Source organism: Falco biarmicus, chromosome 8 (assembly GCF_023638135.1).
Source record: "Falco biarmicus isolate bFalBia1 chromosome 8, bFalBia1.pri, whole genome shotgun sequence".
In the NCBI taxonomy this organism is placed as follows: Eukaryota; Metazoa; Chordata; class Aves; order Falconiformes; family Falconidae; genus Falco; species Falco biarmicus.
Window position 1 is genome coordinate 47,892,399 of NC_079295.1, and position 24,396 is coordinate 47,916,794.

The 24,396-nt window shown below is 37.3% G+C and overlaps 1 protein-coding gene and 1 long non-coding RNA gene across 2 annotated transcripts in view; both read right to left on the reverse strand.

The window, feature by feature from the left end:
• Positions 1–24,396, reverse strand: part of RANBP17 (RAN binding protein 17) — a 160,911-nt gene that overhangs the window by 107,821 nt on the left and 28,694 nt on the right. The gene's annotated exons all lie outside the window — the stretch shown is intronic.
• Positions 7,420–18,623, reverse strand: LOC130153633 (uncharacterized). Its single transcript, XR_008823465.1, has 2 exons — positions 11,305–18,623; positions 7,420–8,984 (listed from the first exon to the last, which is right to left on the reverse strand). It is a non-coding gene; the product is annotated as an uncharacterized LOC130153633 (long non-coding RNA).

Below are 24,396 nucleotides of genomic sequence, written 5' to 3' on the forward strand. Positions count from 1 at the left end.
TTAACTTTTTCCACTACATGCTCATCATGAAAATAAAACTATCACCCTGCAAGACACCCTATTTCTTTTGTTTTCTTAGAGAGATTTGTTGTCTTGGAGTCCTTGAAGCTTGTAAGTCTCACGCTGCGGCAGGCTGTGAAGACTTCTCATCTTTTTGGCAAGACCGAAGCCCCCGGTTAAGTTTTCCAACAAGAGACTTAATGGTCCAGCATGACAGGTCAACCTAGCCCAGTATTTTCTGCAGAATGATGTTCACATATTCAAGAATCTGACATTTGGATTTGATTCAGTGGCCACAAGGTCTCTCTACTGCACTGTTGAGTCACAGCAGGCAGTATGCCCATGGGGATACTAGGAACAAAGTTTAGTGCATCTTAATTAGCACATACCTGATGTTGATACTATAAAGAAATCAAACCAACCCAAAATTTAAAAAGCTGTAATGGTGAATTTTTTTGCAAAGCCAGAGGAAGAAATTCTATTGATCTAAGTAGAAAAGCAAGGTTTAGTTTTGGACCTCCAAAATTAGCACAGAATTCCTGTGGTTCCTAGAGCCTGAGAAATTCTGCCATCAACGAGGAGATGTGCCATGTAACAAGAGCTCCCAAAATCCTGAAGTGAAAATGCTGGCTCAACCCCAAGGTAAAACTGTGAGACTCTCACTGACTTTAATGAGATTTAACTAATAAAGGTGGATTCATAGGTAGTGCCCAGGGACTTGCTAGACTTTACTTTTAAAGTTCATTTTCATCCATCTACAATACTCCAAAGAGACTATTGTATATTCTCAATATTTTGCTCTCAAAATCCTCTTTGAGACTCACTGCGAGTCATGCTAGCGATGACTACACATCCACCTACTAAAGAACTATTCCTTAGATGGCTAGATAATCAGCAGATAAAGAAAAGTAAAGTAGCCATGTATCAGAAAGAATTCATGAGAATATGTTAATTGTTCATACCAAAGGTTTTGTTTGATACTGTTTCTGCTCCAAAGATATGCCTAAATTGCCATTTTCTAGCTGTTTTCTGTCACTCAAATAGATGAGACAGGACAGTCATCTTCATAGCAGAAATTTATGCACATAAATCTTTACTTTTCAATGGCTATACATAGACAAAACAAAAAAGATGTCCCTTATTTCCTAGCTGGATTTTCAGTTATCTGTAGTTTCCTATATTATCTAAAGAAAACTAATGCAACGGACTGTCAAAATGAAAACTTCATGTGTGAGGAGAAACAATAAACCAGATTAATTTCTGCTTTTATAAGCCTGAGATTAATCACAAAGGAATATAATTAAGAACACCTAAATTACTCTTCACTAATAATGTTTTACTTTCCACACTTACTCAGCTTCAAACAACAGCCCTCCCATGTACATTTTATATTAAAATTTTGTAAATATTCTACAGATGTTTTGAAAAAAAATAATTTTTTTTTTTTTTGTTAAGAAAGAGGAATTATTTAGGCTAAATTAACTGGAAGGCTTTAAGACCAGTTCTTCCTAGTTTGAATGTGAAGATTTTAAGCTACTAATGCAATTAAGCATAGGCTTAACCTTTGAAAACAGCAGAATTTACCGTATTTGTGGCTTATATTATACATGAATAATCTACTGATCTGGAAACTCAGGGAATTATGTTACTCAATGATTTACATTTAGTTTGACCCCATCTCTGAGGAAAAGGCGGCGATTTTTTCTGCTCTTGACAAACAGTCAAGAGCCTTGAACCATATCAGCTTTTCTGAAACTGTATTTTTCAGAAAAAAGTTATTCTTCCTCACATTTCAAAAATCTTTCTCTGCTAAGAATTTCTTCATTGCTCGAACATTTTGAAAATAGAAATGTGTTTTTTTCAGAGAAGAGTCCATTTATGAGTATTACGAAACTGCTGAAACTGTTTAAGTTATATATTCTAATTAGTTTGGCAGAGCTAATACAAATTATGTTTACAGACTAACAATAATAAAATTGAAGTACTAGTTAAATATCTAAAATAATTAAAGGAATCATTTTTAGCCTGGCATAATTAGCTAATTCACTTTACAAGCATTTATTAAAATGAATTCACATGTTATATTCCATAGGTAGTTACACAATAGCATTTATACAGGAAAAATATAATGAACCAAACTCTTTGTATCCAGCCCTCCACAATTAAAACGAAGACTCCCCAAGTAATATCAATCTAGGATAGACTAATTAAGTTTGGTTTGATAACCATTCATTTCTTCTATTGCCTTTGAGCAAATTGTTTATTAGAGAAAGTTATTTTACACAAATCAAATCAAACTGGGTAAACCATTATATTTGAGAGAAACCTTAGCCATCAGTCAATTAATCCATCATTTTCTCCAGACACTTTTGTTTAACAAGCAGATCATATTATCAACAATTTAGATATCCTATGATTCAATTATGACAGAAAATTTATTGACAGCTTCTATAATACTTTTGTGATGAATAAATATTAAATGTTCTCCACTTTTGATGAGCAAACCAAATGCAATCATGTGTTAAATCTAATAGTCAAACCCTGAGTGATAATTCCAAACAAAGTGTTTTATAAAAATAATTTAAAACAAATAATTTAAATTATTAAAAAAAACCCAAAGTACCTCACAATTTCTGAGAAACAAGCAAACAAGTTATTTGCTAGCTGACTAAATGAAAACACATATATATTACCAAATATGTATGAAGATATTTAACATAAATATCAATGGCTTCACATAGCATTCTATAGGACAAAAGGCATTATTATGTAAAAATAGTATTACCACAACATAAAGTTAGAGACCCTTTCTGCAACTACATGAAATAATTGCCTAAAAGTTAATACAATAAGATTCTCCAAACCTAATACGAAGATATTTGCTGTTAGGAATTATGTCTATTAAAAAAACAATTTGTGAGATGTTTATAATTACAGCTGTCTTAAACTCAGGAAAATAATATTGCCTAACAAAGATTACTCCCAGAATATTCAAACCTCTTGACAGACATCTCTCTTTGAAGAAATAAGATACTGACTCATTTACAACTGAGCTAACCAATTCATGATGAAAGGACCAGAGGACAATGGAAAAGCTCTATCTAAACTAATGTCCATTAAAGAGATAACAGAATTAAGCAAACTTCTATCAATATATTAGAACATCATTACTACTTAAAAGTATTTTTCCTTGAGACAAGAAAGTTGCTTTTATAAGGAGGAGGACTGTAAGTAGGTTTACAGCTGCAAAGGAAAAGTACTGCAGCTGAATATCAGAGGTAAGCATCCACATAATGAAAACAGAGCACACACTTACTGTCTGTCAGCATCCCAACAATAAAAACTGCTTAACAGTGAATAAAAGAGGTGTTCACGCGAACCTCAGACAAAAGCTCTTCTTCAGGTTTTCCAGGTCTAACACATTTCATTCACAAGAAGTAACCATGTTTTTGTACACAGAACCTGTATCAGCAATACACTGGGAACATTTCTTATCCGGGAATGCTCTTATTGCATATATCCTAGTTAAAAAGATCTTAAATACATGTTTATGGTCAAACATCTATAAAATACAACAAAACCATCATTTCCTCCTCTGTCCTTACCTCCTTCTATTTGCACTGGTATATAATAATGTCTTGTGGTTTACAGACATTGCCTCTACTTTCTTAAGAACCAAAATGATACTGCAAATTTATGCCAAATGGAAGCAAAAGAAAGGTCAAATGTACTTTATTAAAAAGCACGTATTTCCAAAACCCCTGGCAAAAGTGACTTCACATCAAGTCACTCGCCGCCTCTCAGTAATTGCGTACTTCACACTGACAGTTTCACTGGTACCTATTAAGAAGCTCAGAAGCTATCATGCAGAAATATAGAATATTATTACTTTATGTTCTGAAACTTGCATGTCAGGTACATAGCAGTACATTATCTTCCAGCAAATACACTGTTTTACGGAACTCAACAGGACTTTGCATGTACTTACAGGCTTTTACCTCCATATAAATACAAAAGTCCTGATGCATCAGTGCTGTAGCACACTTCACAGAAAATGGGCATCTCAAGAATTTTTGTGCAGCAATAGCTGCTCAGCTGTGAAGCATTTGACAGGAGGAACTGCAAAAGTTCTTTCAATGTAACTCCCAAATTCAGATTGGTTGTTTTAATTGGAAACCCATAATTAAAATGACCAAGACAATTATGAATGAATGTATTTTGAAAATTCCTTTCTGACGGTTGCCTATGTGCCTGAAAATAGTAGTTCAATACAAATAAATAGTAAAGAATAATATCAACGTGTTTTTTCACAAGACTGCTTGCCAGCCAAGGCAGTCATGTCTACGGCAGCTCCCACTTGCTTTCCTGCATGGACACTAGCAATTATGCACTCAGGTCCAAAAGCCAGTCCTAAAAAGAAGAAACAGTAATATCTATGCAGCCATACAAATGGCAATGACAATGCAAGGAAGACAGAAAAAGGGCAGGATTACCTTTTCTGCAGTAGAGTGGTTTTATATCAACTTAAGCAGACCATGAAACTGTACTGTCAAACTTCATTAAGTGTGATTCCTGGAGCTGTGACATCTACATCGATTCCCCTTCCAACAGATCCTGTTTCTACCATAGGTGCATTTCAAGCACAAAATAAGCAGTTTAGTCAAATGAGACTACTCACCCGTACCCAGAGCTTGCTGCAGCGTAAGGCCCACTTATGTGTCTCACTGCAATTGTAAACATAGCCTCTTACTTCAGGATAGGGTTTTTTTTCCCTTTGGTAAATATACCGTATCTACAAGATTAAACTTAAACCCGGACTGCTGCATGCGTGACAAGACGATTTAATGCAGAGTATGTCTGGCACCATTTCACTGGGTGCTGGAAATAAGTGAGCTTAGAAAGGGTAGACAGACAAGAAGTAAATGTGTATTTGGGCTACACATCTCAAAGACTTCTTTTACTAGTAATTTATTTTTTTAAACCAAAAAAAATAATTCAGATGGCTATTCATACAGTGAGAAAAACCAAGTAATAACACGAAGAATTATTTATGTTATAGAAAGCTCCAGGTAGCTGGCTCAGCAGATGAGAAGAACGAAGAAACTTCTGTGTGGACACAAATGTAGATTTCTCTCTGGAAGAAAGCATTGGGATAAAAGGATAAGGCTTTATTTTGGTAGCCTCTGAGATGTTTTAACAGCTCCTGTTACCTTTTCCAGCAATCTCTGCAGGGAGACAACCAAGCCCTAAGGAGTCTGCTCTCCCAACACCTCAGCATCCAACTGTTTACAACCCTTGCTCATGCAAATATTCAGCTACTCATAACTTCCAGAAGCAACATGTTTCTACCTTCCTAAAATGAGTTACCATGTTTTGATGTAATAGCCTAAAAATTCTACAAGGGCAGAATACTGGTGGAAGATGGTACAGACTACAGCACAAATTTAGAAGGGCGTGAAGATTTGGATCCTTTTGAGTAGGCTAGTAAAAAGGATGTTACAACATCGCTGAAGAATGTCAACACCAAAACAGATCGTATGTCTTTTTCTCTTTCAGAACCTGTCTTTGAAATCTCAAGGTAACAAATATGAGTACAAAGAGAAGCTTCCCTCTCTGAATGTCTCATGGCCTGAAGGCTTAAATACCAGTCACCAGTAAATTGTGGTGGTAAAAGGCAGACTGAAATTAATTTTGCTTTTTGACCTTGTCACGCCAAGCCAGACAGATGAAAACACATCCATTTCCAGCCTAAAACACCTATTACAACCAATACTGCCCAAACTGGTTTTGTCACAGGTTAGCCACCAACAATCCCCAACAGGAGTTTTCAGGAAAAGCAGTGGGATACTTTGACCTTTAGGTCTCAGATGGCAACATTTTTCTGGTTAAAGTGAGGGAAGATAATTTTTTGCTGCAGCCTGCCATCTGAGAGAGAGCAACCAAAGGAATACCAGTGCAAGACCTGGTTGTCCATGTCTGAAGTGTTATAAATGAGCACACACATGGACAGAGAGTCCAAGAGTGGAGAACCACATCCATGTTACAGTTGGGACAGTGCTGAATACAATTCCTTCATTGCAGTGATGATGGAAGAAGATTCTCCTAGAAAACAGCAATGATTTTCTGTATGAGATCAACAGTCATTATTGTGTAAGCAGATTAATAATCATTCCAGCTTACCAGAAAGTACTGAGCTAATCTTAATTTTTCACCTATCTTCAGTAAAGTATATCAACACTTTTGTAAAAAGAATATCCCAAAGATTATGTTCCTGCTTACAGCAAGAATATGGCTTAATGAACATGAAGATCCTAAAAGTAGTAAAGAAAATGCACTTGCATTTCAAGGGATATGCCTCCCACAGGATGGGCAGACAAAAACTGCTTTCAGTTGTGTTGTCAGTTCCGGAGAGGTGACCAAGCTGGAACACTTAATGATACGGAAGGCCAGAGGAACAATTGAAAGAATACATGGAGAAAAGCTTTGTTATAAAGAAGAACTTAAATAGAGCCAGGAGTATTTTGCCCTTGCACTCGCATGCATGCGGCGGGGATGCAGAGAACCGGGTGTGAGAACACATCCACAGATGTGCCACCTGTCTGACTGTAACAGCAGAGGTACTGTCATAGCTGTTCTGGTGAACATATACTGTTTGTCTACAGGATAGCAACACATGCAGAAATGCAAGAAACGAAAGGCTGTTTATACTTTCCCTCTTTAACAACAAACATTTATAATGAAGATGTTGTAACATCTGTTAGGTCATTTACACATAAATACATTCATAAGAACTACAGTGGAACTTCCATTTACTGGAATATAAAAATCCAAAAACAAAACCAAAGAAAACATTTACTTCTGTAAAAGACTGACTTACACAGTCGAAGCCTTATTCACACTTGCTAAATCTAACTTTTAATAAAAATGGGTCATGAGTCCCAATTAAGTGATTGGTAGGTTAAGTGTTATCTCATTTAAAGAAACTTGGCTGAAAGCCTTAAGAAATCTCATTTAACTCTAGAATGTACCTACCTGAGCTTGACTGTTAGAGAACCTGTTGGACTGACAATACTAAAATTAGAAATGTTTGACAAAAAAGTAATCAAGAACCTACGTGTGGTAAGAAAGCTGTGAATAAAGATATATTTGACTCTAGTATCTTATATAATTACTAATCTGACTTTGGCTTTCTGCTCAATTATGGCATTGGCAAAGCTAACTGGAGTATACTTTAAAATGGTTAAATATCTACATGAACAATTGCATTAATGTTTAAATACCCTCAGTCATTCTGCCCTGTACCTTTTATACAAAGAAAACAGTATAAAAAAAAAGTCAACAGTTCTTTATAACTGAGCTTTCTGACTAAAAAGTTAGACAATTTTTCAAATACAACATCCAACCCAAGAAAACCAGAAATAATTACACATATTTATTCTTCCATATACTTCATACATTTATGTTATACCAGCAATACAGTTTTTAAAAAATAATTTTGCTTGATTCTGTTTGTCTCCCAACTCAATTCAGTTCTGCATATCTAATAGGACAAATGATAACAAAGCTCTTGGATGATAGCAAGTATTAGCACTGCCCAGTGAAGTGATTTTATGTCTCTATTTAGATGATGGCTCCAAAAGAGATGTTACATGTCTGATTTTAATAAGTTAATAGAATCACACACCTACTTTATATAAAAGAGAATAAAACCAGGAGTTGGGAGCACACAGCTGAGTCCCTGAGATCCCAGCCGAGCTACAGTAGGGCAAACTTGAAGATTTGTCATCACTCAGCAGCCCATCATTCAAGTTTTGTAATAAAATAATACTCCCAGACATTGAATCCCACTCCCAGATTGTATGGGGGTATAGTCACATTCTTCTTTTCCTTTCTGTTTGTTGCAAGGATCCATTCTCTCCTGCTGTACGCTTGACTGCAAGCTCTAAGAAACAATAATTCTATTTTCACTGTGGCTGGTAACATCCACTGTTAAATATGTTTCTACATACCTTCTCAAAATAGGGCTTACACATATATGTACACTAATAGTTTGGTACTTGAACACAACCAAGGCTTGTAGGTCCTACTGAAACACAAGTAATTGATTACTGTAATAACCTGGAACCACTTCAGGAACTCTGAATGTTTCCATTAATCCTCGGCCAAACAATGCCTACCTGGCCTAGTCAGAATAAATCCTGTATTCAGAATACCTCAAATTCCACGGAGGAAAAAAAAAAAAAGCTCTAGGATTATGAATGCATTATCTCAAATGTCACTTCAAATTCACTGAAGACCTGTATCACAGAAGGAATTTGCTGTGAAAAAAGCAGGGAGGAGAATGCGAGTGCGAGCAACCGGGGAAAAGAAAGGTGTGAGCAAGCACATGGGGGGTGGGAGAAGTGGGAGAGAGTAAGTATAAGAGTGAGCTTGAGGCATCTCCACAGGATGCTACAAAACTTCTTTTGGAGCTGCAGTTCTATCTCCATTGAGACTTTGGGATTAACACTGGCTGACCTATGGGCCTAAAATCACCCCAAAGTTCAGAAAATCAGTTTGATTTTTTCTTGTAGCTAGAGAAAGTCACACCTTGAGCATATCCTGCGAGTCTTGGTGTTGTACAGTAAAGCTCCCAGTTCTGTCATGAGAGATTGTTAAATTCCCCAAGTCCAAATTCAGTGTGTTTTCTCCTCTTTTAAGATCAAGATATGAATTCTTTCACCGCAGCTCCGAAAATTCGTAATGTATCCTTTGCCTGTTTGGAGAGCTTAATCCCTTCTTAACAGCTGATGTCTGTTGATGCAGTTTTTCTTCTGTTTCTTTTCAGCACAGTACAATGTAAGTGTGCATTGCTACGGATGTCCTGCTGCCCACCCCACCACCTCCACAACCACACCAGTACTTCAAAAGCTGTCAATCCGTCTCTGGAGTTGAATATTGCAGTGCAGTTCCCCGGTTTTAAATGCTTAAATATAAAACAAAACCTATATGAAATATAAAAAGCGTATGATTCATGAAATAAGGAAACAGTAACTCGATCATAACAAATATATTTGACCTTTAAAGTAGTAACAACAAACATTAAAAACACTCAAGTTCTCCTTTGCTGCCAAGTTTATTTTCCTCATAAGTTGTGCCCCATTATGCTACAATAATCCTTCATTATTCCAGCACAATAATGCACAGTCTATCGTCTACCTATAGTTGTCTGGTGTCTATTTAGTTTTATAGCAAGCAAGCAATTTGAGAATATGGTAATAAAGCCTCAATCACAGTAATGATGTATGATGGGCTGTAATTTCTGTGTGCTAATGGTTTACAAACAGTATCACAATGATGACGGGAATCTCATTGATTCATTATATGAGTGCAATAATATCAAAATGACTTAATATAGATCACTATTTACTCATGCACATACTGATAACAACCTCTATATATTTCTATATACAGATATATAGAAATAAAATTAGTATTACTCTTTCCACATAAAAGTTCACACGGCACAAAACATTTTGTGTTGAGTTTCCTAAATCAATGTTTAAAGTTGAAATTACTGCATTGAACGGGTTCTTTGAAAAGCAACCCATTGATTTTAATCTGCTTGAAGCAATCAATTACTCCCTGTCCTCTTTATTCCAAACTGTAATGAAAACTAAACTGCGTTGTCTTGAAAACTAAATGTGAAGATGATCATAAACAGAATTTAAACTCCATGGATTATTCATATCTACCCATTTAGATTTGCCATTTCCATTATGAGTACATTTGCCATGAGCATTTAATGGACATCTAAAAGGGAATTCATTAAAGCAGGAGCTGTTGGCAGCACTTATGGGCTTCAGACTGCTTTATGTTTGCCTTTAATAGCTCACTATTATAAAAGTGATATATTGTGTTCATCCCATTAGTAGTTTGCAGAAAGGTCTGTAAGACATAACAAATCCTTTTGAGTATTGTCAGAATCAAAACTAAATCACAGGGTACTTTTTTTTTCCAAGCAGCATTATTACGACCCCAACAATGTACCATTTTAGGTCATTTAAACTTTGATGATCTTAGCCAAGTAAGAATTTAATGACCCTACAGACAGTTTGTTCTTTTTTTAATGACACACGCATGAATTATTAATGCTGTCTCAAATGCACAGATTTTTAAAAACTTGTCATAACTATTAAGGTTAAGCATGCTTAAAAATGAAACATGTTTTCTCAAAAGTATTTTCTCACTTGCTTCGGGCCAAAGTAGCGTCAAGGCAAGTAGGAAGCTTACTGCCACCAACCTGTAGGTGAAGACACAGAAGAGCAAGTAGCCCTACACCCACCTGCTTCCCTTCCCCCTGGCCCCCAGAGATGACCAGAGGGGGTCCATGTGCACAAGGTACTCGCTTGGCAAATGAAGAAAGGAAAAGGCAAACCAGAACAAAGTTAAACCGCCTCATAATCAACTGCCAAGAGTAATCCGCGGTTCTCCACAGAAACACCCCTATATACCATAGCTCAGTTCTGCCTGACAGTTCCATACGCCTCTAGAAATAACATTGCAGTTTAGCATCCAAGTGTATTCAAGCTGGCAGTATGAAAAGCGTTACTGTAATTAAATCTTTATAGAATAGAAAACAAACAAATATTTGATCACCAGAACTATTACCACCACCAGTCCATCACACTGAATACAATTCTGTTAACATGTGCTCCCTCTGCTGACTTTCTAGTTGTAAGACATACTACATCTTTCCCAATAATGCTATTTATTTATTTATTTGTAAAGAAAATGGTGGCTTTCACAACATGTACAATTATAAAAAAAAAAAAAAGGATTATCACAAGTACTAATAAATATGAATCATAAATCGTCTCTCTGATTCTAGATATTTACTTTGCAAAATATGAACTTGATTTAAATCCCAGTTGTTTAGGAGAACACCCTTCTTCCTTAGCTTCAAACGGTACTGGTAGCTTTACAAAGAAGTCCTGCTACTACACCAAATTTAACCATAGTACCATGACAATCAGAAATCACTTACACAGAAGGGCTGTATAAACTTAAGTCAGTTGCAAAGCCTGTGTAGATAGAACAATTCTCTCATATGATGAAGACTATCACTATACTTTCAGCAGGCAACTTCCCCGAACGATGATGATGTTGAGGAAGTAAGTGGCATTTATCACCTATCAATGACTTTCAAAGGTAGCTGACACAGAGCAAAGGACTTTGCCATGTTCAGAAATTCCTGATTAGTACAAGAAGAATGAAATTATTAGTATTAGGAAAAAATGCAGAGAAGCAACTGGCCATTCTCACCTCATTGCATTTGAACTTCCAATGATCATCATTTACTGGAAAGTTGGTAAGTTAATAAATTTCTCTCTGAATCAAAAGGCTACATACAGTAATACACTAAGATAGGCACCTGCAAGGAAAGATAAGAGATACCCTTATCTACGAGATAGGTAGATGGAAACACAATTGCTAGTGAATTATTTCCTTTGTGGCTGTTGGCTACTGAAAATCCAAAAATCCCTTCCCTGACCTAGGAACAACTAATTGATCTGCCCAGGTCCCTCTGCAGAGCCTCCTGCCCCCGGCACATCAGCTGTCCCCCAGCCTGGTGTCCCTGCAACCCGCCTGGGGGTGCGCCCCGTCCCCTCGCCCAGCCCCTCAGTAAAGATGTTAAAGGGACGGGCCCAGCCCTGAGCCCTGGGAACCCCCCGAGTGCCCGGCGCCAGCGGGATGTGACTCCATTCCCCACCGCTCTCTGGCCCGGCCGCCCAGCCAGACGTGTGGATCCCAGCCATCCCCAGAGACTGCTGTGTGTCTAAGTGGCGTAGCAGGTCGCTGACCATTTCTCCGTGGATTATGGGGGCTTTGTTCCACTCCCCATCCCTGTCACCCAGCTCAGGGGGCTGAGACCTTGAGAACAACTGGTCTTAGGCTGTCAAAGGCTGAGGCAAATAAGTCATTAAGCACCTCAACCTTTTCCTCATCCTTTATGCCTATGTTTCCCTCCACATCCAATAAAGGATGGAGATTCTCCTTAGCCCTCCTTTTGTTTCTAATGTATTTAGAAAAAAAATTTTAATGTCTTTTACAGCAGTAGCCAGGTTAAGCTCTAGCTGGGCTTTGGCCCTTCTAATTTTCTCCCTGCATAACCTCGTGACACCCTTGCAGCCCTCCCGAGCTGCCTGCCCCTTCTTCCAAAGATCATGAACTCTCCTTTTGTCCCCCAGTTCCAGCCAAAGCTCTCTGTTCATCCAGGCCGTCTGCCCCGCTGCTGGGCTTTCAGCTCATGGGCACAGCCCGCTCCTGAGCCTTGAAGTTTCCCTTCTTGAAGAATGTCCAGCCTTCCTGAACACCTTGGCCCCTCAGGACTGTCTCCCAAGGGACTCTGTCCACCAGGCACCTAAACAGGCAAAGTCTGCTCTCAGGGAGGCCAAGGTAGAAGTTCTGCTAACACCCCCCTTCCTTACTTCTCCAAGAACTGAAAACTATCATCTTGTGATGGCTATGTCCAAGACGCCCTCCAACTACCACATCTCCCACCAGTCCTTCCCTGTTTGTAAGCAGCAGGTCCAGCGAGGGATCTCCCCTGGCTGGCTCACTGACCTGCCGTGTCAGGCAGTTCTCTTCCACACTCCAGGAACCTCTGGACTGTCCCCTCTCTGCTGTGCTGTATTTCCAGCAGACATGTGGCAGGATGAAGTGCCCCCTGAGAACAAGGGCTAGCGAGTGAGACTTTTCCCAACTGCTTGTAGAACATTTCATCTGTTTCAACCTCTTCATCCTGGTTGGGTGGTCTGTAACAGACTCCCACCATGACACCTGCCTTGTTGGCCTTTCCCCTGAATCTTACCCCTACTCAACCACAGTCACCATCGCTAAGCTCTAGGCAGTTTAAACACTCCCTAAGATACAGGGCTACCCACCACCTCTTCTTCCTTGCCTATCCCTCCTGAAGAGTTTGCAGCCATCCATTGCAGCAGTCCAGTCATGCGAGTTATCCCACCATGTTTCCAAGATGGTGACTATGTCACCGTCTTCCTTCTGCAGGATGGCTTTCAGCTCCTCCTGTTTGTTGCCCATGCTTGGGACACTGGCATAGATGCACTGCAGCTGTGCTATTATCTCCCACTGGCATGCCACCCTCAGGCTCACCTCTAACGAGCCTGGTTTATACCAACTTCCAAGAAAATGCAGAAGTCTAAAATGATGGGATAGATATATACAAGGTCCCCGGGTCTGTATTAGACCATTAGAAAAGCTGCACCTGGGACTTACGTCTCTGTAAGAAAAGATGGCATTTCTGTAACATCAAAGGGAAGCACTACATCTCATTCTCATGCAAAAAGCCAGTAATTTGGAACGACTCTCAATTTGGATGTATGGCTGAACGTGGGCAACAGTGTACGTGAATAGAACGATGTATGTGCGCTGCAGCTACATGAAGTGCTGGACTCTAGTTCATGGAAACTTACTAGAGAACACACTTCCTGCAAGAAAGTTACAAACTGTCATAGATTGCACTTGGAAAATTATCCAGTGCCCTGTATAGCCAAGATCATGAAACCAGAAAAAGTAGATGTATCATTTTCAATCCTGATCTTAGTTGAAATCATTGATTTCATAGCATGCTATGAACACCTTCGAGAGAGTCTCATTAGTCAAAGTTACAGAATCCAATACTCTGTTTGAAGCGAGAGCTGAAGACTGTATATTTAAGGAAGACCATGGGAATTCCTAAACTTCAACACAGTCATACTGTACACATGTTCAAAATGGTTGACAAGAGATGTGAAAGGTTTCCAGCCTAGGCAGTTTGGCCTTGCAAGATAAGTTCATGTCAATGTCTCAAAAAACTTTTGAAGAAACAAGCTTCTTTAAAATATCCATACCAGCCCCACAGACTCCTAACTGAGGTTGCTCATCTCTCATTGCTTAATATAATCCTCACTGGCTTGCCTTACTTGGATGGAAAGTACACTTAAAGACACTGACCTGTCACCTGGACCTTTATGAGTGGTCCTGGATCTGAAGGTGACAAGCCAAATTTTCCCTAAGGAGGAGAATGATCCAAGGTAGGTCGGTTTACAAGATGACAATTTTCTGTGCAACACATAGAAGGAAGTAATAGAGTAGCAATGGATTCACTTTCCTATTTCTGGAGAGAAAAATCATCTATGGGTAACCTCTAACATCATGCCTTGTACGCTTCTTTAGTTGTGACCTGCAAAGCCAGTCAATCACATCAAAGAAAAAAGACTCCATATCTATTATTTTTAAAGTATTTTCCCAGTTAAACTTTGAATTTCTTAAACTTTAAGACAACAAAAAGATCTGGTTTATCTAAGAAAACTCTCCTGCTTTTCCTAATAGTACAATAAAATAGGATGAAAAATGCAAATGATCCAGATACTTAGTGGAAAGGAAGGGGGTGGGGTGGAAACATTAGATTTCATCACTCAGCCAGCCTGGCCACCTTCCCCAAGCAAATTCTGAATAGTTTCAGAATACTGCTGGGCTAATAAACTCGCATACCAATGCCATTTAACTGTCATGGTCTTTCAGTCTCAAAGTTAGGTAAAATTTTGTTTTTAATTTTTTGCTCCAGGTTTTCAAGGACATACAATATCGCTCTCAAACTTTCACACCAAGAGCCCTAATACAGAAACTTGAGAAAATGCTGGCTGCCTTAGTTCCTGAACTCGCTAGGTCAACTGAATAGAAAATAAGGCCTTAAATAGCAACTCACAGAAAGCGGACCAAATTTCTCAGAATTGCTAAAATTCTTCCTACCCATTTTTAAATAAATATATTTGCTGAAGGAAGGATAACTTCTGAGTAATACTTAAATATCTTATGAAAAATAAGTAGTTCTGTTGTAATGAATAATCACTGTACACATGTTCTACACTCAGAATTATCTCAACAGAAATAAAAAATTCTTCACTTCAGAATGATTCCAGATCTTCCTTTCACTCCCACTTTTATGACCGTTCGGGCTGAGGAAAAAAAGCCCCATCCCTATCCTACTTTTAGGTGAATGACTCCACCGTTGAACTGCAGTATATATTTCCAATGAGCACTGAAACAAGTACTACTTTAAAAAGGATGAGAAAAATGGGTTTAAAATACCTAAAATTCAGATGTACATGAAAGTCACTCACAATTTCTCTGCAGTGATCTCTGCTTTTCAAAATCATTTCATTGACTACTTCTAATGACAGGAACAGAAAAAATTCAGGTTTTGAACTCTGAGGGCTTACTATAGAAAAAGTAAAGCTTAAAATAGTAACTAAGAAGAAACTCACCAAAGCAACTGACTTAAAATGAAAGGATCTTACTAGTATATTGAAAGAACCTGCACTTAACTGATGTTTGGATAGACATTTTCAACTGTTGGTTTCATGTGTTCTTAGCCCAAGAAGTCCATTCTCTTAGAAAGGTATGTTTTAGGGATTTCACATGTCCACCTTGTAATCAAAAGAGGGACTAGTCACAGTAGCCAGAAAAATTAAAACTAATTTACACCTTTCTCTCACAGAGATCTTCCAATTATAGCATGAACCCTTCAATCTCAACTGAGAAAGAGAAATTCCCCTGCAGTTACTGATCATCTGATCACCAACTATCAAACAAGTTTTATTGCCTCCTATTTCTATTAGAAATTAAAAACTATTGTTTCTTCTGTGTCCTTAGATCTCTTCAATCAATCAAGCTGAAGCATAAGACTGTCTATTGTAGTTATGCAGACCAGTACAAAAATATTTTCAATATTCTCTTAATTTTTAAAGACTGTACTGAGTAGCATTAAAGGTCTAGTAAATACCCATCTTACTAGATGGCTAGTAAGTCCTCAAGACTGAAAGGCCACAGCTGTCGGGCTAGTCATTAGGAAGCAACGCTGCTGAAACCATTTGGAAACACAGATTTAAATTCTGAACCTCATCATGTCTGAAGTTTGATTCATTTGACATTAGTAACAATATACACAAGGTAGGCAGATAATAAATTATAAAGAAAAAAATTGATCTGTCTATATTTATGTTAATGGAATACAGCAGGAGCAAGCTAAGACCGCCTAACATCAACAGCAGAGACATCAAGAAATACCTTATGGTTCAACGCTGTTTTCTGTATTTGTAAACAACTTTCACTTAACCCCAACTTTACCTAGAGTATCTTAATTCACTAGAGTATATCTCTAATTTGCTGAAAGCACTGGGAAAAAAGTGCAGGCATTATCAAAATATTTGGACGAGCCATGACCTGAAACACAAGTAAGAACAGAAGAACATGCTGGAAGCCCCTTCCTTGGCTGAGCAAAATGCAGTTTCTGCAGAGACTTCTGTGCAAACTTTGCTTGGTAAAGTTCTTTTCACACAGATGTAAAATGAAGGACATAGGTACAACACCTCATCTGCCTCAGAGGAAACTTTCACTTAATTCATCACGAAGCATTTCACAACGATGTGGATGTTTTCTTTACTATGATAATCTCAGACAGCACATCAGGCCGTTTACATAAGGCATGTGAAGCCAAGAGCAGTCCAAATAAAAAAACCAGCCCTTGATTCAGAAATCTGATGACTTCATCAACCTGGAAAGTTTCCAGATCAAAGGAACTGCAAAACAGAGGAAGTAGCTGAAGCCTCATTTATATCTCAAACCCCAAAAGGTTTCTTGTACTATATCCTGGATATGACTGCTGCTGCTCTGCAGGAAAAACCCTTTAGGAATTCAGCTCCATTGACTTCATCTCTTCCAGAGTAGAAGTGATGTATTGCTGGTTAGATTGGATGGTTAGGTGACAACAGCTTGATGAAAAGAGACAAAGTTTTCTGTATACGCTGCTCCACAAATACTTGTCGTCTTCATTTTTAAAGGATCAGCTCAACATTGATCTTTCAATACAAATACATAAAAATAAGTCTAAAAAGCATTAAAAAATATATTAATAGACCATCCTGATAGGAATGCAAATTATCCAATCCTGTTTAATTAAAAAAACCAGGAACAGTGATATGACAGGAAGAGGTAAAAGGAGAACAGAATGTTCTTTGCAATTTTGGATTATACCAGAACTTGTGACTATAAATAAAAGCAGAAAATAGTCCAAGTGACTGACAGTTTACATGCAACTTTTAACACAGGTCAGAAACTGCACTTTTTTGTAAGACCAAAACCAAATGACCCGGAGGTCACAAAGAGTGGAGTTTTGTACTTTATCTACTCAATTACCACATTTGTTTCACATATAAGAATAGAAAATGTCAGCGCATAAAGCTACCTGGAAAGATTACTACTTGGGGTATATACTTTATCAGGAAAAAAAATATCTTTAAAATGAAAAATTAGTGCTCTAGAACAATTACTATTTAAGAACACTGTTGTACAAATACATATTCCTCATATAAATCTAAAATTATAACACTAATCTGAAAGAAAATCTAGAGGATCATCTAGAGGACTGTTTCAGAAATATACTAGTTGCTGGTAACTAAGTTAAATTCTTCAGCAGTTTTGAAGGAGATGATAAACAGCTGATCAGCTAAAATCAAAAACCCTTTCAGCATCACTGACCAGAGCAGACTATGAACACAGTACCTAAACTTCAACCAGTATCAGCAAGAGTAATCTAACCTCCTAGGATTTCAATGTTTTGTTCTTTTTTGACAGACGTACTTATCATGTTTTACTTTGCATATTTTTCCTCTCTGAATTACGCAAATACGCAATAAGCAATTTCATAATTAAGTTTAGCTTGAGTCATAAAAATTGCTGTAGTCTAATATTAAAGAATTATTCACTCTGCTGTGAACTCTGATGGTTAATTTACTTACTGCAAGGTCTGGGAAATTAATTCATTAAGCTACTTAAATAATGAGGACATGAGGCCAACATACCGCAACAAAAACAATATATTTTAAATGAGTAAGTCACAAGACAGCATGGTGGGTTTTTTTTATCCCAAGATGCCCTATCTGCTATTTATTCCTTCTCACTAAGTTGGTATCAGATATACAGCAGAAGTGGAAAGGTCCAGCAGCTATAAGTTACTCAGAGCAGAGAATCTGCTTGAGGTGAAATAACTGAATTTTTAAACAAAGAACATAACATAATAAGTGCAAACAATATAATAAACACAAAGTAGTATTTACTGACGTGGGCAGAAAACACAAATAGTGTCATTACAAATGAACCCAGTCATCAAAGACAAAGCAGAGGCAGGGAAGCCCAAAAGCAGATGTACGTGAGAGCAAAATTTGAAACCACCTTTGTAAAATAGGAAAAGGAATTCTATTAGGCTATGTCAGATAAAAATCACTAAGCTACGTGATAGTTCCTCTGTTCCAGAAAAAAATTAAATACACTTGCATTCAAAATAAGATGAAAAATGTTGAAAGATTGATTCTCTGTAACGTGTATCTCCCCTCCATCAGCATTTCCTAAATCTCAATTTCCAAGACAGGTAAGCAAATTAAACAAATTAATGACTATCACTCACATACCAAGGGAACAGAACACAAAGCTAATTGATACAAATACTTAAAAAGTCAACTATTACTATGCCTATTTTGCATATAAAAACAGAATGTGGAAAAAAAGGGTATTTCATTATAGACCCAAATATCACATGTGTGGAATTAATTACAGGTGACTTAACTGAGTTTTGCAAATGAACCGCCAACCTAACTTGACAGGAAATTTCATGTTCTTCAGTCAGCACAAATACTAGAAATTTTCAGAAAGCAAATCAATGGCCAGACTCAATCTCATTTCTCTTTAAAACATACTTGTGATATTACTAGGAAAGTCTTCCTTATTCTCTTCTTAGCATGCAACAGGGTTTTTTTTTTTTGTGGTTGAATTCCCGTACTAAATTGTCAGAAACATTAACTCTACCACAAGAAAAATGAATCATGTTTGCAGTATGTTGTGAGATACTGTACCGCTGTTTTATCAGCATTTTGCTTTTACCACAGCTTCTCTCTTCTCCTGCCACCAGTTCAATCTGTTCTGGGTACTTGGATTAGAAAAACAGTAGTCTCTCAAATCACAAATTATATTAGCATCCAAATAACCCAATCATATATTTGCCAAATACTTAAGAAGCCAATAATTTGGAGCGGAAGTAGGATTAGTTTTTAAGTCCGCAAGTGATGGTATCAATTCTGAAACCTTTAAATATTAGTTTACAAATATTGCTTATAGCTTAATAGCGTCATAGACGTAACTTCACAAAGATATTGGCTCTAGACAGTAATTATATCCTCAGCCTAATGTTGCAGTTAATGGACATACACATTTCAATGATAATTGCAATGCCTGAACATGATAATGTGCCTTTATTAGCAGCTACAAAATAAAGCTCAGTTACAGCCAAGTGCAGAACTGAACTATGCTAATTATTTATTTTTAGGTTTGTCTGATTTGTGTTATAAAATTCTAAAATAAAGCAGCACAGCACTTAAACCAGTGCTTTAACTGTAAACATGTGATTAAATATCTATATAAAGATTCATGCAGGCAGTGCTTTAACTGTAAACATGTGATTAAATATCTATATAAAGATTCATGCAGGTTTCAGTTGTCATGAGCAACAAGCCAAAAGATAAGTTAGTAAAATAAAGGTACAGGTAACTGAGCAGCAAATACACTGCACTTAAATTGAAAGAAGATTTTAGGGATTTGAAGATTTTAAACAGCACTGCTAGAAAAGGAGGAAGACTAGGCATATATAATGTAAAATTTGGGAAAAGTGAAAGCAAAACAAGAATTCCCCAGCCAAACACAGAAGAGAAAGTGCTGTATGGATGGTCCAAGTAGAAAAACATACCAATTCACACATAAAACAACGAAGTACAAAATGGCACAATTGAGGATACGTGAAATGAAGAATATTTTACAACTCAACTTGATGAGGAAGTCAATGTTTGTGACTCTGCAAAGTTCTTAGTGTTGGTCTATACGTCCCAACAGGTCCTTTGCTCTACAGAACTCCCAAATAATGGAGAAATTCAATAAAGAAATTTCTAAAAGAAGTTAAAGAACTGGCACAGTGTACTGTGAGTTAGTTTGCCAAGGCATTGTAAGTAAGAATTGCTGTCCATAATACACATCCATGAAATAAAATGACACAGATTCTAGCTCACTTGTTTTTCGCTTTGTTGTTTTTAATTTAAATACAGAAAACCAAACAATTCTGCACTAAGTATTTAAAGAATGCTTCAAATTGTTAAGATTTCTTTGAAGGAAATCCAATTATTTATCACATGAAACAAGATGGTTGTCAGTGCAACCCACAATACAGAATTAAAAAAAATCCTTTCATAAGCAGTGGCACAATTCATTTACCTTAGCCTGTCTGATCTTTAGGCAATTAAATAAGTTCAAATATTAGTTTAGAAATATTTACTGAAAGTTCTTTCTGCTTATGGCAGGATAGGAACTATGATAGAAAACACGAAAGAAGATCTGCCTGGGTAATATTTATTCAAGTAAATCTTTTCTAGCTCCTAAACGTGCTAGAAATTGCTAAGTCAGTGGGGAAGTCAGAGTCTCAAAGAGGAGAGAACTAAAGTAACTCACATACATATGAAGTAACGTTTTTTTCCGAGGTCTATAATTAAAAAAACCACACCGCCAATTCTTTTGTCCAACAAAACCTGATGAACTCCAAACACTGAGCTGCTGCAAGCCAAACTGGTGACTCCAATCCCGCGAAAAGACCGAACTACAGGTTTTACTAGTTTTGCGGTTGTCTCCATGCTGGAAGACAGATATTTAGTTCAAGTTCATTTAATGTTCTCATCTCATTTTTGCGTTTTAAAGCTCTGGAAATAAGATTTTTCTTCAAAGGTATGACTAAAATCACCAGGAAATTACTTGTCAAGTAATACAACTGTATTTCTCCATGTCAGTCTTCTCTTTCCCAGCATTTTGACCACACTGAATGCTGAGTATATGTAAAACGCTTGAAATCTCTTTGAAATTTAAGTTGGTACGTTATAACCTCTTAAGTTCTGTAAGTAAGCAGAATTTCCAAGTAATGGAAAGTAAATCTCACTTGTTCTATTTTAAAAGTTAAAACATTTAGAAGAAGAAGTTTACAACAAAGTCATTAATAGGATTTCTTGGGATGTTTCTATCAGTTCTACAGATTTGGAAAAATCCTGCAATACTTTGATCACTCACCACAGTAGTACCTACTTACTCTGATTTTTGTACTAGCAATTCTATTCTGTTTAACTCAGCATGGACTGTTGCATGAATTCGGAGGCATTTAGGACCAGCACTATGCAGTGTTTCCCTCCCATCACTTATCTGGAAAAAACACATACCTGTTGTGTTTGATAACACAAACCCAGTTCTGCCTGTGACATTCCTTTCCTGCACATATAACCACAGAGGGAAGGCTACACACTGCCCCAAAAGGAAAAGAATTTTGCAACAGCTGTTGAAGCTTTTCATCAGTACCAGATAGATCCCAGCCCCACTGAAGTCAATCCCTACTTTCTTCTCCTCTATGATCTGCAAGTTGGTTGGATGAGAACAGCGTAGTAACTATGAAACAGTAAAAATGAGATTTGGCCCACTGAAATGAAAAATACCAGTGACAGTATTTTTCTTCTGAAATAACTGTTCTTCATTCTTCCTAGAATATGCCATAGAAATAAGTTGTACCAGTTCTCACTATGATGCTTCCTTAACAAACTCTAAATGTTAAACTTAAATGAGAGGCATTTCATGCAATCTGAAAAATATTCAGTTCAATTAAAAATAATTGATGCATGGTGAAATAATTCTTCCCAAAGCTGCTGTAAAATCTTCAAAAAATAAAGCTACTTAATAATTTTCATCTCCTACAGGCTAGAGAGAAGCATTATTGCATATTAAAAATTGGAGTGTGGTTTTCCCAGAGGTGAAAGAAAGTTATTAAAACAACCTATTTATTGTTGATATAACTATCCATTTGTGCTACACAAAAAGTAACAATTTCAGTACATTAAAAGAAAAGCTAATTAAGGCATAATTAGTATTTTCTATGTTTTGATAATTAACGGTTAGTTGGCTATTTCTTTTCAAATTTCTATTTGATGTACCCCAACAATGCCTTTAATGAGCAGCTAACACTATTGAATCCCTGATGGCTGAGGAGTTTAGTGACCACTACTACATTACTTTCATTTATCACTGCCTCTTTACCTATAAATTAAAGTAGCCCTGTAGCTATGTTGATCTACTTTATATCAATTTCTTCATCCATATCAGCTGAATATGTATGGCATTAACCTCATTTACTAGTTTGGAAAAGCTGAATTAAAATGAGATCTAATTTCTAGTGCACAGAACAATTTCAAAACTGCGTGCTAATTTCCAGCACCTGTCAGTGTTGTGATCTTCACCTCACTATAATGAAATAAAACAGTATATATATTTTATAGCTCAGAAAATGATAATCATTCATAAGCGTTAAGATATCATTAATCATGAAGATGCTAGGACCCAGAATCTTTTATGAGACGCACACAGATCAACACCTTTACTTGCAAAGATTCCCACTAAAATCAGTGGGACTGCTGTAGATCTCTGGGTCTTGCATTGTGCAGGATGAAAAGCAGTCATGTCCTGCACAAATGTGTATTTCTTTCCTTCCCCCCCCCCCCCCCCCCCCCCCCCCCCCCCGTTTGGCTAGGTCATGCTTCTGTGTCTGCAGGCAACGTAATCAAAGAAATATACATATACTGAAGAAATATCAAAATAACCTAAGTCAACAGAACACGTATTACACATGAGAAGACCAGTCTGTGTTCAGTGGTTAGATGGTACCTGGTTACGTGCGTTTTTTTGCTTTCAGCTACTGCAAAAAACATACAGCAAAGGAAACTTTATTTTTTTCCTCCCCTCTAAACACAGTGTAGTCTAAATTCTAAACCCTCTAGGTATTTTTTATTGTAATGGAGATCTACCTCTCTATAATTTAAAAGCTTTAAAAGCACATACATATGCAATCCTAAATGTTAGTACAGTAACTTCTTTATATCGACCACATAAGCAAAAAAAATGTGCACAAGATACTGTCAGAAATCCCATTTGCATCCCCCCCTCCCCACTTTATAACCACGCTTCAACTTGTAATTGTAAAGGCACTTTCTGAGATGTTAATCCATGCTCCTACTTCCTTCTTCACTCTCACCTGCCCTAGACTGAAAAGCAGACTGGATTCCCCAGATTAATCACTGATGCACCTACAAAAGGTGACAGCTCTATCTCTTCAGTTGTACAGGAGGTTGTTTCCTAGGAACAGAAGAGTTGCAATTCTAACTCCTACTTTTCTACCCTGGCTCCCTATTGCTTTTACTTAAGGTAAAAGAAAGCATGGCTTGCTGGAACACCCTACTGCCAGTGATCTTCACTTCTGGAGGCATCCCTCAAACGAGAGCCACCTGGTACAGACTAAAATTGCCTCCAGGCTTCTCCAGACACATTCAGGGCTACTGTTAGATTAGAAATAGCAGAACAGGGAACCATTAGTCTGCTCCACACTGGAGCAAAAGAGTTTACCTAAATGCATTTTAACCAATAAATTCTTTTTAATATACAAAACAGACACCAACCTTGCAAGTATAATTATTTTGGTTAGGATTATGAATGGGATTTTTTAAAGATTGTTCTGCTTACAAAAGCTGAAAACAGAACTCCAGGCTTAATTTGTAATCAGGCTATGCCAAAGAGCATAGCTCAGTCTCCAACACTTGCAATTACAAACGTTGTTTCCCCCATGCTGCCCTTACCCAACCTGTGAGCAGGTCCCAGCTTTGACCGCTCTGTTTCAGGAATGGCAATACCGGGAGCTGCAGGGGCAACTCTAGTGAAACAGTGCCACATGCTGTAGAACGGAAACATGACAAGTGCAAAATTAAGAGAAAATCCTTCGTCTCCGTTAGGATGCCACAAAAAAACCCAGAGTGTAAGTAAGTGACATCATAGACAGTACTATACCATAATTCTAAACCCTGCTTAACACTTACTAATTACATTAATATTTTAACGTAATTTCTTTATCACATATAGACCACTGACTTGTCCACAAAATACTTCTATTTTCAATCACAAAATATTTAGCAACTAAAAAAAGCACTCCCCCAAAAAACTGAAGATGCGAAGGAGCTAACAATAACCAGAATTTTATTTCTGCATGCATACATTTTCAAGAGCACACTGGTAGAGTAACTCTTCATTGTACCTCAAGAGAGAAGTCTTCAACCAAACCTGTCTTTTTTTATATAATCACTGTAAGCTGTGTAGACATGAAAAACTGAACTGAACACTGTCACTGGTGTCAGGACTCCAGACTGTGAAGATTCCTTAGTGTTACACTTGTTTCAAATTAAA